The following is a 13,551-nucleotide window of genomic DNA, read 5'->3' as shown; positions in this document are numbered from 1 at the left end:
CTGAATCATTTGCTTTGAAAAGTCAGGTTGCGCGAGCAAGTTTCTTTGGACCATTAAATGTTTTCAAGTTGCTTAAGATCAAAGCATCGCGTCTGTTTTTGTTGAGAACAATCTAGCACCTGGTTTTAGTGTGCACAGCTCACATGAAACGCGATTGGACAGAGTCTAAGTGGCGGCGAAATAATTTTAATATTATCAGTTTCAAAAAATGGAAAGTGTAAGTAGTTCGAACGGACAAGTGACGCACTCAAGTTCGTATTATTTCCATCTTGATTCTGTGTTAGAGATGCCACGCATAACAAGGGCGCCTGCCCTAATCACTGCAGTCAGCAAATTCAGTAACCTGGGTGGCTATCAGGTCTGCTTTCTGACTTAGCTTCAATGCGCGTTTTAGAGGCAAGTGACTTGCGCACAAGCAGATTTGGCGAGCCATTGCATGTGATATAAAGTCTAAAACTGGAACCTGCGCTTTACGATAGGAAACAGGCAGATTACCTGTCATTTTCAAGTTGTGTGACCAGGTTACACGAGAAAAAAGCTTTTCTCGGCCACTTGTGTGCCCAGCAACACATTTGATGCCGCGTGTGTAAGATAAAATAATTTATGGTTTATGAGATTTAATGTCCCAGGAGACTGAGGCTATGAGGGACGCCTGAGTGAATGACTCCGCAAATTTCGACCACCTGGGGTTCCTCCGGAGCCCTTCACTACAGCCTCCCTCATAGCATGTCACTTTGGGACTTTACACCCATAAACCACAGAGAAAAGGTTCTCCTGTGGCTGCTTGCAAGCTAGTATCGACGCTTAAAGGCCGACCTCCAAGGAGTGGATAACTTGCAGTTAACGCGCGACGCAAAACACCGGTTGTACGCTACCGATCTAGATGGGTTAGATATATTCGCTTTGCGTCCGCCGCTAGCCCGAGGCGGCGGGGGCATTAACCAATCGGCGCGCAGAACTGGTTCTTCTCCCTGTCCACAGCAATGGCCACTGCCGCAGGCTTTCACCCCAATTCGAGCACAATTTAGCAGCTGTTGTTGAAACAAGCGTTCGATTTGACATGAATCTTCATGGTTCTGATAAAGTATCACCGAATTTAGGATCAAAGCAAGCACATATTCTTGCAGCGCCGGAGGTGTTTAAAAAGCTGCCGACACCGAGCATAGCAGCACAGCGGCTTCTCAAGTGGAGTGAATGCAGGTTTTTTAGCGAATGCTCTACTACTAGAGGTTCAACTCAGAGATTCACCTGGCTTTGAGCGTTTGACCTTGAAGCCAGACCAAAGTCAAACCGAGCACACTGTAATATCTAGGACTTTAACGATGTTGTTTGGTGGTCTTGTTAATATTTTTTCTCTACGTATCAAAGTAGTTGTGAATTTCCCTGAAAATATTGGTAATGGGCTGAATGCTTTTGTTGTTCCACGTATATAAGAATCTAGGCAACCTGTTTTATAATATATTAAGTCATATGTTGTCCGACATCTCGCTATTTTCCATCTCTCAGTGTGTCGCGTGTTGTATGTGGTAGAGTGAAATTTCAAGCTTGCTAACCGGCGTAAGAAAGTACTAATATTTTTGATCTTGAGTTAAAACTGCTTGCAGAGGCGAAAATCATAGGTCATAGGTAATTTTCGTCGGCTCAAGGTTGGGTAAAAAACACATCTTCTAATCTAAGCACTTCACCACAGAGAAGCCGTGCACCAAGCCAGGGGAAAGCATCTATCCGTTGGAAGCCAATTGATTGCCGGCGGCCTAAGGGATCGAACCCCGCACCTCCCATATACGAACCGAACGCTCAAACAACCTGGCCACCGTTGTGGTGATTGATATTTGTGTCAAAATTGAAGCGGGATGGCTTGCACGTTTTTTACCTATTTTTTCACTCCGAACAAAGCGATTTAAACGGCTACAGCTATGAAAAGAACTAGTTTATACATGCTAGTTACCGAAACCCGAAAGAGGGCAGTTATTTCAAGACTTACGCTGTATGATTCGGGTGGCCTGCGTGTAGTAGTAGTAGTCGTAGTGCTGGTTGTCGTTGTGGTTGTTGTGGTAGTCGTGGTAGTAGTGGTTGTTGTGGTAGTCGTGGTAGTCGTGGTAGTAGTGGTAGTTGTGGTAGTAGTGGTTGTTGTCGTGGTAGTAGTGGTAGTCGTTGTGGTAGTAGTGGTTGTTGTGGTAGTCGTGGTGGTAGTGGTAGTTGTGGTAGTAGTGGTTGTTGTCGTGGTAGTAGTGGTGGTTGTGGTAGTGGTTGTTGTGGTGGTAGTGGTTGTTGTAGTAGTAGTGGTAGTTGTGGTAGTAGTGGTTGTTGTTGTGGTAGTAGTGGTAGTAGTTGTGGTAGTAGTGGTAGTCGTTGTGGTAGTACTGGTTGTAGTTGTGGTAGTAGTGGTTGTAGTGGTGGTTGTGGTGGTGGTGGTACTAGTAGTGGTGGTAGTAGTTGTAGTAGTTGTAGTAGTGGTTGTGGTTGTGGTCGTGGTAGTTGTGGTTGTCGTGGTGGTCGTGGTAGTAGTGGTTGTAGTTGTGGTTGAGGTGGTGGATGTAGTAGTGGTTGTGGGAGATGTATTGGTAGTAGGTTTCGTCGTAGTCACTTCCTCTTCAGAAGTGATGAAGCTCCTGGACAGGACGGTGACAGGGCTGACATCAATCTGGCGGTGCTTAAGTTCGGCAGCCTGCTTCGTAGCCCACAGCACGCCCGCCACGACAAGAAACACCAAGACCAGCAACAGCCCGACCGTCATTGCGATTTGCCACACGTCGGTAGGCGGTGCCATGGCGCGGGCGCCTGGGTCGTCTCCTCGGTACATCGGGCGTCCGCCATGCACTGCAAAAAAAAGCGTAACAACCCTGGCACACTGCTGCTTACCCTTGCGTAAATTGTCAGGAATTTGCACTCTCCCAGTGTCGATGTGCTCCTAGGTCAACGATTGTTCAGACTTCCTTCTCAATTAGTTTTGAGACTGCTTGCCGCCTAGTATTTTTGCCACTAGAAGAGCTGTGCCAACGCGGAGTTCTTTACTTTCCATCACAGTGCATGAATTTTGTCGAGAATTAGTGGCAATTACCAGCAATAAAAATACCTAATGCACGCAGTGTAATTGCAGCAATCTTCTGGCCTATTTCAGTTGCAGTGGTTTTCATGTTTTGTTTTATAGGAATAAACCGAATTCTAATAATATAACCTTTGAATGCAGCTATCGCTTGAGCAAAGTTTTAAATCATAAAACAAATGTATGAATACTTGCTCAAATCTTTACACAGGGGTAACAGCAACACATAAAGAGTTGCAAATACCAGCACAGAAACATGGAACACGCCCAGCATTGAAGAGACGTCGCATATAGAAAGGTTCGGGGCTGAAGCATCGACACAGTAAACGCGAGACATTCAGCCAACACGACTGCTAGTGGAAATAGATAAGCAGGTCTGAATTAGCGTATGCGCTTTCAAAAGATGATTGTTGTCAATAACATTGATTTCTCCAAGTTAGAAAGTGGAGCTTGTTATATCAACAGTTCTACGATCTTGCTTCGGGAATTGCCCATGATGCATTTTCAAAACACTACAGTTCACCGGCTTTCTTTGCAAGCTTTGCAGTGACGCTCTTCTAGGCCACCGAAGTGAGCTTCTAAGGCAATAGTGTGGCACTTCTTTAAACCTTCGAAATATTTGGAACAATCGAGGCGCATAACAAGGCGAAATTCATGGCCTAGAAGCAAACATTGTAGGATGTGCAGTTTTTTACAAATGTTATGCCACAGCTTTAGAAGTATGCAAATGTAAATACTAGTGCAAAGGCTGGGGTGTTTATTATGGATTTTTGCCGGAGTAAATAATGCTCGACAACTTTACAAGCGCAGTCTAATAAATTCATTTAAAGCAGACAACTGGTCTAGTTGGTGATCTTTAGATTCAATGCACATGGTAACTAGCGCTAAAAACAAGGACAAAAGAAAGAAAGACGAACACCACTAGCGTTCGTGGTGTTCGTCTTTCTTTCTTCTGTCCTTGTTTTTAGCACCAGTTACCATGTGCATTGAATATAATAAATCTAGTTATTAAGTTAGGGATAGCGATCTGCCGTCCTATTATCCGGACCAAACGAAAGTACGTTACATCATAACAAGACTCACCTCTCCTGTGTCGAGTAGACCGCGAGGCTAAGGTGTCTTCTTCTTCCGAACTATCCATTACCGTAGCACCGGACATTTGGGTCACTGATTGCCTCCTCAGAGATCGCCTCCTCGATGAATGCGCCCTCAACGAATGCCTCCTCAGTGACTGCCTTCTGGAGCTGGAAGCACGCCGTGTCGTGTGCAGGCTCGTTCCGAAATCGGTGTCCTCCATGAGCGCTGCTGTTGTAAGCATACAGTTTTCCTTGGACAAGAGTTTCAAGGGTTATCACGGTCCGAGGTCGCTGAAGAAGATGCAAGTACGTAGTAGAGCCTCTCACGGTACCAAGTATAAGATCTGTGTTCCTAGCACAGTACTTGCTTGGAAAGCAGGCACAGCGTTCCGCACTCGACAGCGACAGTGGCGTGTGTAGTCTTCTTCCTCCTTGTCTAGAACCATGTGTGCGCCACTTTGAATACCAGAACTAACAAAAACAAATATAAGATATATTCGCTAAGTTCTGTAGTTTATTTTTGTCTCTGTATTACTAAGCTCTGTGCGCGATAAGACGATGTTTCTGCTCTTTCCTGTAAAGCAGAACAGCGCAGTGAGGATATATTTTCTCGTGGGCTTAGCAACAACAAAAGCCTTCCAATTGATTTATTTAACTCTTGTTTATGATTTTATTAAAGGTCGGTTCATTAGTCCCGGAATCCGATTGCTTCGGCTACCGCCCTAGGCCTGCACACCCTGCACACCCTGCACATTAGCCATAGCTAGATCTTAGGTTCGGAGCTGGACAGCTCGGCCGCCCGATACCATACGTGAAAAAGAGGCCATCTTTCCGCAGAATAATCAGTATATGTCTTCCGTGTATATTGAGGCTGGTCTACCTGTGCTTAGGTGTAGCCTGTTATACGTAGTGGCACAGGCAGTGGCTTAATTGTTTACATTCTTCTTAGGCTGCCCCACCATACTTTTCGTGCTTAGGTGTGTGTCCTAATATTTTTTCTCGTTTTCTTATGAGAAAAGTATGCGAAAAGATTAATGTGACCTGTTTAACATATATTGCTTATTGCTATTTGGCGGACAGAACAGATGTGAAAAGGTTTGTGGGTAAAGATAAATCCACATATTTTTTCGGGCAAACTGTATGCAGGAAAATTTGCGGAGAATAAACCAGACAGTGCAACCTAAATGCCGCGCCTTCCTTCAAGCCTCGACAGCTAGGAATAAAACACAGCGCAACTTTTAGACAAGGACTAAGAAAAGACGGGACACTCCGTCCTTGACTAAAAGACGCCCTGTGTTGTATGCCTATAGCTCTCAGGAATCGACAATTAGCGCGATCAACCACGTCTGCAACTTCAAGTCACGCTCGTTCGGCGTGACCTTTTTAACACGTGTTAGTCAAAACTGTAGATAAATTATGCACAAAGTGAACGTTATTTTTTTCACGGGGCAAACTGCGCACAAGGAAAGAGGACTGGATATAATTACTGGAATTGCCAGAGGAGCAATGAGAGCATAGCTTCAGACCAGAGGCTATGTCCATTCGCTGCGAATTTCAAATCAAGTGGCCTTCATTTGGACTTATCTCGGGCAAAAGTTTCACGGACAGCAGCGGCAGAAAAAGCGGAAGCTTTTTCGGAGTTTGGCGGTTTACTCTGCACTGTGTTAACACCTGGCAATTTCTTATTTCATTGTTTTCTCCTGTCAGAATATCGAAAGCTTGTGATCAGTGGTTTGGCGACAATCTCATTGGTTTTCGGCAAACCTCTTCGGTAACAATAAGCCTCTTTTCCAATAAACTTAATGTTTACGTCACCAGGCAAGGTTCGTACAACGTTACAATTCCTTTTTTCCTTTTCGTAATCAATTCGATTCTAATCAATGCCGCTCCTCGCCCATCGCAGCCACGGCAAGAGGAAGGTTACAAAGATGTCACCAAAGTCATTTGTGAACAACGAAAATGGTGACAGTGCACCAGGAATTTGGAAAACGTGGTATTGTGCCTTCATTCTGTCGGTTGATATACGCGTTCATAAAATGTGATCAGGCTCAAGTTTTCTCACCGTGAAGTTGCCGAGTGCTTGGAGGTGTCGCATTATCTCCAAGTTATTTCTTCATTATTTAAAAGTGTCTATAGAGTCGGTGCCATTTCGCTTCTCTCTCTTTGCGTCGTTTGCGCTTGACGCCTCTTAAATTTACAAAGCCTGTAGTTGCGACCCCCAAATACTAAAGGTTGACCGTCTTGTTCGCATACATTCGCAAATTCATTCCGTACTTGAATTCTTGGTGCGAAGCAGAGACATTTTTCAGATCAATGAGCGCGGAGCAACATCGCTTTATAATTTATAACGTGTCCGTTGACACGATGAGATAATATATATTAACGCGGTAGCGTTCAAGTCCCCATTACCCAGAAAATCCAGCATCAGCGTTGTCGGCGTTGTGCGCGAAAAAAGGGTGGCACAGGCAGCCACCCCACAAGAAGAAACCTATGTGGGCAAGCTAGGTCACATGACCTTGTGGAGTCTTTCAAGCCTACCCACCGAATTGTGCGCGAACTAACCACACTGGCAAGCGGCTGGCAGTTAAATTAATGGTATATCGCGAGAGACACACCGGTGACAGCAGCTGCCATCGTAGGGCAGTGGCGCATGGCTTAACCGCTACGGCAATGCGCAAGCAGTGGTATGAGGACTCCCAGGGACAAATGACTGTAAATTTGAGAATGACCAATTCCGCATATATGGGCATCAACTCATTAAGCCATCGCATAAAATTCTTAACGTGGAGGTTATGTGTCCTATCCAATTTTCAGTTGGTTTGTCACAATACAAATATAATATGACATCCCTTTAGCGCAAATAACACTTTGGTTTGGGCTAGTTAGTTAAAAGCAACGCGTTTTGAAGGCGTCGAAAGACGCCAGAAGGACAGACGAAACACCATGAAGTCGCGAGCATCAGTATCGTCCACGGGAGGTGATGGGTTCGATCCCCAGCGCCACCAAGTACCCGTAAGTTTAAATATGGTTGCAAGCTTTCTCCCGCCTGGTGGTCGTCTTTCTCTGGGATGAAATGCATCGGAAAATGACGTCTGAGCAAAGCCTTGTTTCGACGCCTCGGTGAATCGTTTAATCGTCGAACAGTCAAAATCGGCATTCCTCGGTAAAGACCAGCTGTAGCTCTTTTATGCCACTTGAAGCACACAAATGCGATATTTGAAAGCGCGAGCCCTCTTTCCAAGCCAGAAACTCAGAAAAGCTACGCATCGGGCCCGTGAAAAGCTCGTACCCATCTGAGTAAACCGGGTGGGTGATTAGCGGCTGCCGGAGTAGAGTATACGCTCATCTCATTTATGAAGGAAGCCAAGAGTAAACTAATTGATAGAAAGCCTAGAAGAATGTTTTCGTCACTTTTATTATTTTGTAATGTTAATCAATGGGAGGTTTGTGGTGATGCCTGCAAAATAATTTAATAAAAAGTAGAAGAAAAAACAACCACATCCCGCCGGTTGGATCCAATCCCATGACCTCCCTGTGAGTCGTTTTTTGCCGGTTGTCGTTCTTCAAAACAAGGTAATTAAGCGGCCTAAAAGGCTGACTGCGCATACGAAAAGAAATATTCACACATTAAGTCACTTGCCGTACGTTAACCACCTGTTCGAAAGTCGGGCATCGTGCTGCATAGTGCAGCGTCGTAACCATGCCCAACAATCTTGGACAAAATTTTTGAATATTGAAAAACTGTAAGGTGCAGGCATAGAAATGTTGTAAGTAATGGTCCATTTTTCCGATAAGCAGCAAAATCTTTTATAGTGTAGCCATCACTCGCATTGTGTAGTTAAGACTGTCATAGAAAACCATTAGGAACGCTTTTGTCGATAGTAAATACGTTAATAGTAAAACAAATTCAAGCCTGCTCACGGAAGATCTGTGGGTATGAAGATTATTACAGTGAAATATATGAAATACTACAATATATATGAGTACAATATACCACTATACAAATATATGAATATTACAGGAAATATATGAAAAAAATTGTGCTCATAAACTCTTTCCTGCTCAAAAGTGCATTTGTTGAGAATTGCTGGGTATGGAACACACGTACTTCCACATGTACACGTAGGTGAAGGAGGCGGAGGCTAGGAAGAAAGGGGTAGCGTGGTAACAGTCTCTCTTTGAGTGGAGCCTCATGCCCCTGTGACGCAATAAGGGCAGATGCAGGGAGGGGAGAGAGAGAGGGGAGAAGATACGCAGATAAAGACTGCGCAGGACTTGGAGCGAGTCTTTCTTGTGGTCCTGCGAATATTCTAATTAGGAAATTATTTATTAGTGATTGGTCTACAACACGGCGCACTAAGAAATTCATTTAGGCTTCAAGTCGAACAACGAGCGTTAACTTGCCTGAATATGAGCTGACAGCGACACTGACGAGACTATAATGCTGTTTCGTAACTTGATAGAGGGATCATCCTTTCAGTTTATTGTTTTGTGCTCGTGGGGCCTTAACTGTATACAAGGCTATCATGAGGATTTTCAGTATAGTGCACGCTAATTGTGTCGTTGTCCGAATGTCCCTCCATTACAAAACTGGTTTCTTGCAACTTGGAGTGTGTTTTGTATTTATTATCTTCATGCACAGACGTCCTCGCGCAACTCCCTTTCACTTTATCTTCCACTTTTGTGTTTCCTGCTAATTCATACCTACCTATAAAATGTCCGCAAAATCTCACCGGACGCTCAGTTTCGTAAAATCTAGTTTGTTAATAATGAGACAATCTCTGGAGGGCTGGGAAAATTCATTCATGAACCCTGGTTCTGTTGTTAACCTCCTATCATGGCATATGCCCACACAGGGGAATTGGCCAAGAATGGCGGTGGACAGAGTTGTTGCCTCAAATACGATGGCACATGTACAGACACGATGGCAGTTGTTCAGATGAATTTTTTGATGGACGAAAATACAATTACGAATGTCATCTGAATAGTCAACGACTTATTTCCTTTTTCTGGAAAAACTTCATTTTTCACGAGCCAGCGTTTTCTGAACGAGCAAAAATCAGTTGACCGCGCATTGTATGAGCACATTGTATATATTAATAGTACCGAATGAGGTCGTCGTTGTAGCGGTGGTTGTGGGAGTATTCAAGAAGTAGTAACTATATATAGTGGTTGTGTTACTACCATTAGTAGTTAGACTATTGTGGTGGTAGCAGTTTTGCCGTTCTGGTAGTAATGGCGGCAGTGGTCGCAGCGTTCGCTGTGAAAACTGCTTCTGTGCGTGTAGAGGTCACAATAGCACATGTGAGAGTGGACGCAGCGCTTGACTGAGCCACGGCAGTGGTGTTTCCGGTATTCGTGTAAGTGTTTGCCGCGGTGGTTTAAGTGATTGCGGTTGTAGCTGCAGTGGATGGCCGGAGACGAAGCGGTACTGGCCTTTGCCGTCATGATAGCGATAGTCGAGGAAGTAGTGGTTGGGGTTGTGGTGGACCTCATGGTCCACCTACTGCTGAGTGAACGTCTGAGAGACTGAAGCCGAGACGGCCTCGACGGTATGCGTAAATGAATTTTTAATGGCGCGTGACAAAGCACTACTGCGCGCGTTCTTGCAATGATGTTAGTGACGGAGACAACTTATGCTGTCGCGGATGTTGAAGAAGTTCTAACATTGTCCCGCGCCAGACAGATGGCGCTGGGTGGTTTCCATTGTCCATGTCAACCTAAAAATAGTGTGCGAGAGCCATGAGAAGTACAGCACATGTTGGAACTATCTATGATGGAATCACCAGCTGCTGAGACGGCCGTCGACCATTCTTAGCCGCTTGCCGGTTCCACTCTGCCTGCTCGAATCCTCGCATGGCGCTGTCAGTCTACGAAGGCTCAGGAGGCGTATGCGTTGGCAGTGGTGGTTGATCAGTGTGCTGTTTGTGGCGGAGCTTGTCATCTTTGTGGCTGTGATATTAGTTGTAGCAGTTTTCGTCATTGCGGTTGTTGTAGCAGCGCTCGTCGCTGTGATTGCAGCACCGTTCGCTGCCGTCGTAGTGGCAGTATTCTTGGTTGTAAAGTGTTCGTGATAACAGGGCCGCGCGTCCGTCATTGGGTGTTGATGTTGCGGCTGGACACGCTCACGATCACGCTGTTGAGGACGCTCCTGGACGTGTATGGGCAGGTGGCAGGGCGGACGTCCGGCAGCCGCTGTTTCTGGTCGGTGAACTGCCTTGGACCTTGAAGCTACCGCAGTGCCAGGAACAATGAACAGCAGCAGCAGCAACGCGGTCGTGGACTCCCAGAGTGGAATCGGCACAGTCCAGGGCGCCACGTCACCGGAGCCTTCGTTTTCGATTTCGTTAAACAATTCCCAGTGGTCGAGGACAGCTGAGAGAGAAGAAAAGTGCGCCAGCTTTTATGCCTATTGTTGTTTCCTTCGGGGAATGTCCGGTACAAAAATTGGGCAAGGGAAAAGGAAATCTAGACTAGCTTTCAGGGAAAGTTTACAACTGAAAGGAAAATAAGGCAAATATCCGCAACCGAACATTATTTTGACTGAACATAAAAATAACGGTCTGGGCAAGGCGCAAACCCGGTCACAAATACACAAATGAAAAGGAGCGAACAAAGCAATCAATGCCAGTGTGGAAAGCCTTGACTTGCGGCTGTCGCTGAGTCTTCGCAAAGCGTGGCAGTTGATACCATTGATTCTGCGCACAGATTTCATTCGCTCCGTCTTTAAAAGAAGCTGCAAAGCCGATATGGCGACCAGCACTGAACCTCACGTGCCGTCATCTCCTCTGTAGTGGGTTCGCATATTGTTCCTTCGTCGATCCATAAATTACAGTCGTTAATGTACCATGTCGCTAAGTGCCCGAAAGATTATGTTGTCGGAAAATAAAGAGAACTAAACGAAAGTTACTGCGCCATAATTATCTCTTCGAGCTCGCCTATAAAACCAATACATGCAAACCACCTCGACACAATGTACTCATACCGCTCCATTTCGAGCTGTTTATCAATTCGACCTTGCCCTGTCATCTGCTAGCAGTCCTGCTTAGCTAAGTGCTGACAGCGATTGCCTCGGTCAGGCTACAAAAAGAAAATAGCACCAGTGGCAGGCCATAAGACGGAAGTGTGACATAATAAGGTACCTGCTTTGTTTGAAGTCATTTCAACTCAGGTCGCTGGCCAAGAAATCATTAAAAAGAATAAATAAACTATGCGTCAGAAGTTTCTAGTGAAAGCATGATTAGAATTACATCTTTTTTTATCATGCAGTAGGCTAACAAAAGCTTCTGTGACATTATGCAGGCAATGATTGCATAAGTCGCTTAAACACGGCGCCTTAAACGGACACCAACGGCAAATTAAAGGTGGCCTGCATCGATAGCGTATCACGCTCTTTGTAATCTCAGAGGCCACTGTCACCGGGAACGGAGCCTTTATAATCCAGAAAATGCCACAAAACGAAATACAGATGTTGTCATCTCCGTCCGATTGGATTTCGCAAGTAAAAAGCGTGCGCCGACACCAATACTTGTGTCGCGATCCAAGAGGCCAGGCTATAACTACTTTCCTGTAACCCGTAGTTCATTACAGCACAGAGAGGCAGTTACCGGGCTGCGACCCCCCCCCCCCCCCCCCCGCGCGACCTCCCAAATTCTTCAGAACCTCAAGTCAATCGGTAGTTCATTAGTACTTTTCTCTACTAACAACAGAAAATTCTGTCGGCACAAGAATTTCCGCTACTACAACGTCTTAGCCAAAAACATAACAGAAAATCTCTTGTGACAACAGGATAGCAGTGTCAAGGATGGGTTCACGGTGGTGCTAACTACGCTGGCCTCGTCCAGGTCATGCCACGCCATACCAAACCACGGGAAGTACTTTTGCCGCTCGCTTCTTTCAGCGCTGGACAAACCAGAGGCGCACGCACGCACCCAAGAGTCAACGACACAGGCCTGTAGCCAAACACATCCATAGCATTCGACGCACTGCTCGGGGAAGAACCCGTTCCCCGAAATGCCCTCTTTCCACCACCCTCACATTTTTTTTTTTAGTTTTTGACGCCCTGTGTCTATTCGTCGTTTAGGCCCAAGCTTTGGTGCTGGCGTAGGCAACCTTGGCATTTCATACGTCCACGTAGGGGGGCGTAGCGACTTGCCAGCGATGAAGAGATAGAATTGCTTCTGCGCACGTGGTGTTATACCGCAGCTGCCAGCACGATCACCTCCTTATCATTGCCTTCGAAAGCTCGATCCCGGCCCGCCTCCGCTTCCGGTGTGCCGGTTTGATTAAGGATCGCCAAGCTGATAACCGTTTGGGCGGAAGCTTCAGAAAGTTTGCTTCAAGTTCTCCCTACGATTCGCTTCTGTGTTCACCATTGTTTCTGGGAAAATGAGCCAAAAACGTTTCGAGCTTAAAATTTATCCGTCAGTGTGACTGAAATGAGCGGGAAACTGTGCCGAAATCTTAAAGAATATGTACACCATTCAAGGCCTTGAAAATTCTTGCGGACAGTTGGGGCCCACACAGCTTCACCTGCACGCCGCTAGTTCCAGTATTTAGCGCCGTGCAAATGGTGTAGCTTAAAGAGTGGAACTCCTGACGCGGCTCCTTGCGTACTGACAGCAAATATCAGTCCGCTCATTATCCTGAACAAATTACAAGCTCTACGACTTACTTATGTCTGGTCTAGAAGCAGTTGGGTCCTCAGTGCCTTCTTGCGAAGTTGCCCGTACCGTGAGGCACGTCTCGGCCATCGGCTGTCTTCGTACGCGAGAAAGGCAGTGCAGAGTCGGCCCACCCTTGGCGACTTCAAAGTGTGTGGTCTCCACCGTGGTCTCAAGGCTCCCGTGTAGTCAGGGCATCTGGATACAAGGGCAGAAAGAGAAGCAAGAGGAGAAGTATAACGAGCTGTAGAAAGCCGCTGTCCGCAAAGGAGAAGGCCTGGGATTCGAAACTGCGCGAGGCGCGAGACTGCGTGATTAGCAGGTGCAGCATTCTTCTTTATCCTCAAGGATGTCGCGCTAGCGCATCGAGGACCACTGCCACTAATCATCACAAATTTGATTAACTAGCATGATAAACCCTGTCATCCTATTTTCTTTTCAAGATATTTGATTTTAGTGGTAAAAAAACACCTCCTCATTACTGAACCTTTTTTTACTTGTCCACGGGACTTCCTAAGTTGGCGATCGCGGGCGCGGTTTGTGGTTATATTAAGAAGGATGACTAGAACTTAGCTTTTGCACAGGAAAAGTCGGCCTTGCTAAGAGAATGTCGTTAGCATACCCCGACAGCTGAAGTCTCTAGTGTCTCTTAGTGTCTCTTAGCAAGCGTGGCGATACCCATTGTCGGATAGGGACACGCCTTTTCGGTGTCAGAAGGATAGCACAGACCCATACGTTGTGTGAAGAGCTTAAGAACTTAAATCAT

General features: G+C 45.9%; 1 long non-coding RNA gene across 1 annotated transcript; it reads right to left on the bottom strand.

The window, feature by feature from the left end:
* Positions 1-9,674: 9,674 nt before the first annotated feature.
* LOC144123454 (uncharacterized) lies at positions 9,675-13,037 on the bottom strand. The gene is made up of 2 exons (XR_013313099.1): positions 12,797-13,037; positions 9,675-10,497 (listed from the first exon to the last, which is right to left on the bottom strand). It is a non-coding gene; the product is annotated as an uncharacterized LOC144123454 (long non-coding RNA).
* Positions 13,038-13,551: the final 514 nt, after the last annotated feature.

Source organism: Amblyomma americanum, chromosome 3 (genome assembly GCF_052857255.1).
Source record: "Amblyomma americanum isolate KBUSLIRL-KWMA chromosome 3, ASM5285725v1, whole genome shotgun sequence".
NCBI classification, from domain to species: domain Eukaryota; kingdom Metazoa; phylum Arthropoda; class Arachnida; order Ixodida; family Ixodidae; genus Amblyomma; species Amblyomma americanum.
The sequence above is the reverse complement of the archived record's forward strand: the minus strand, read 5'-3'. Positions and strand labels throughout refer to the sequence as shown.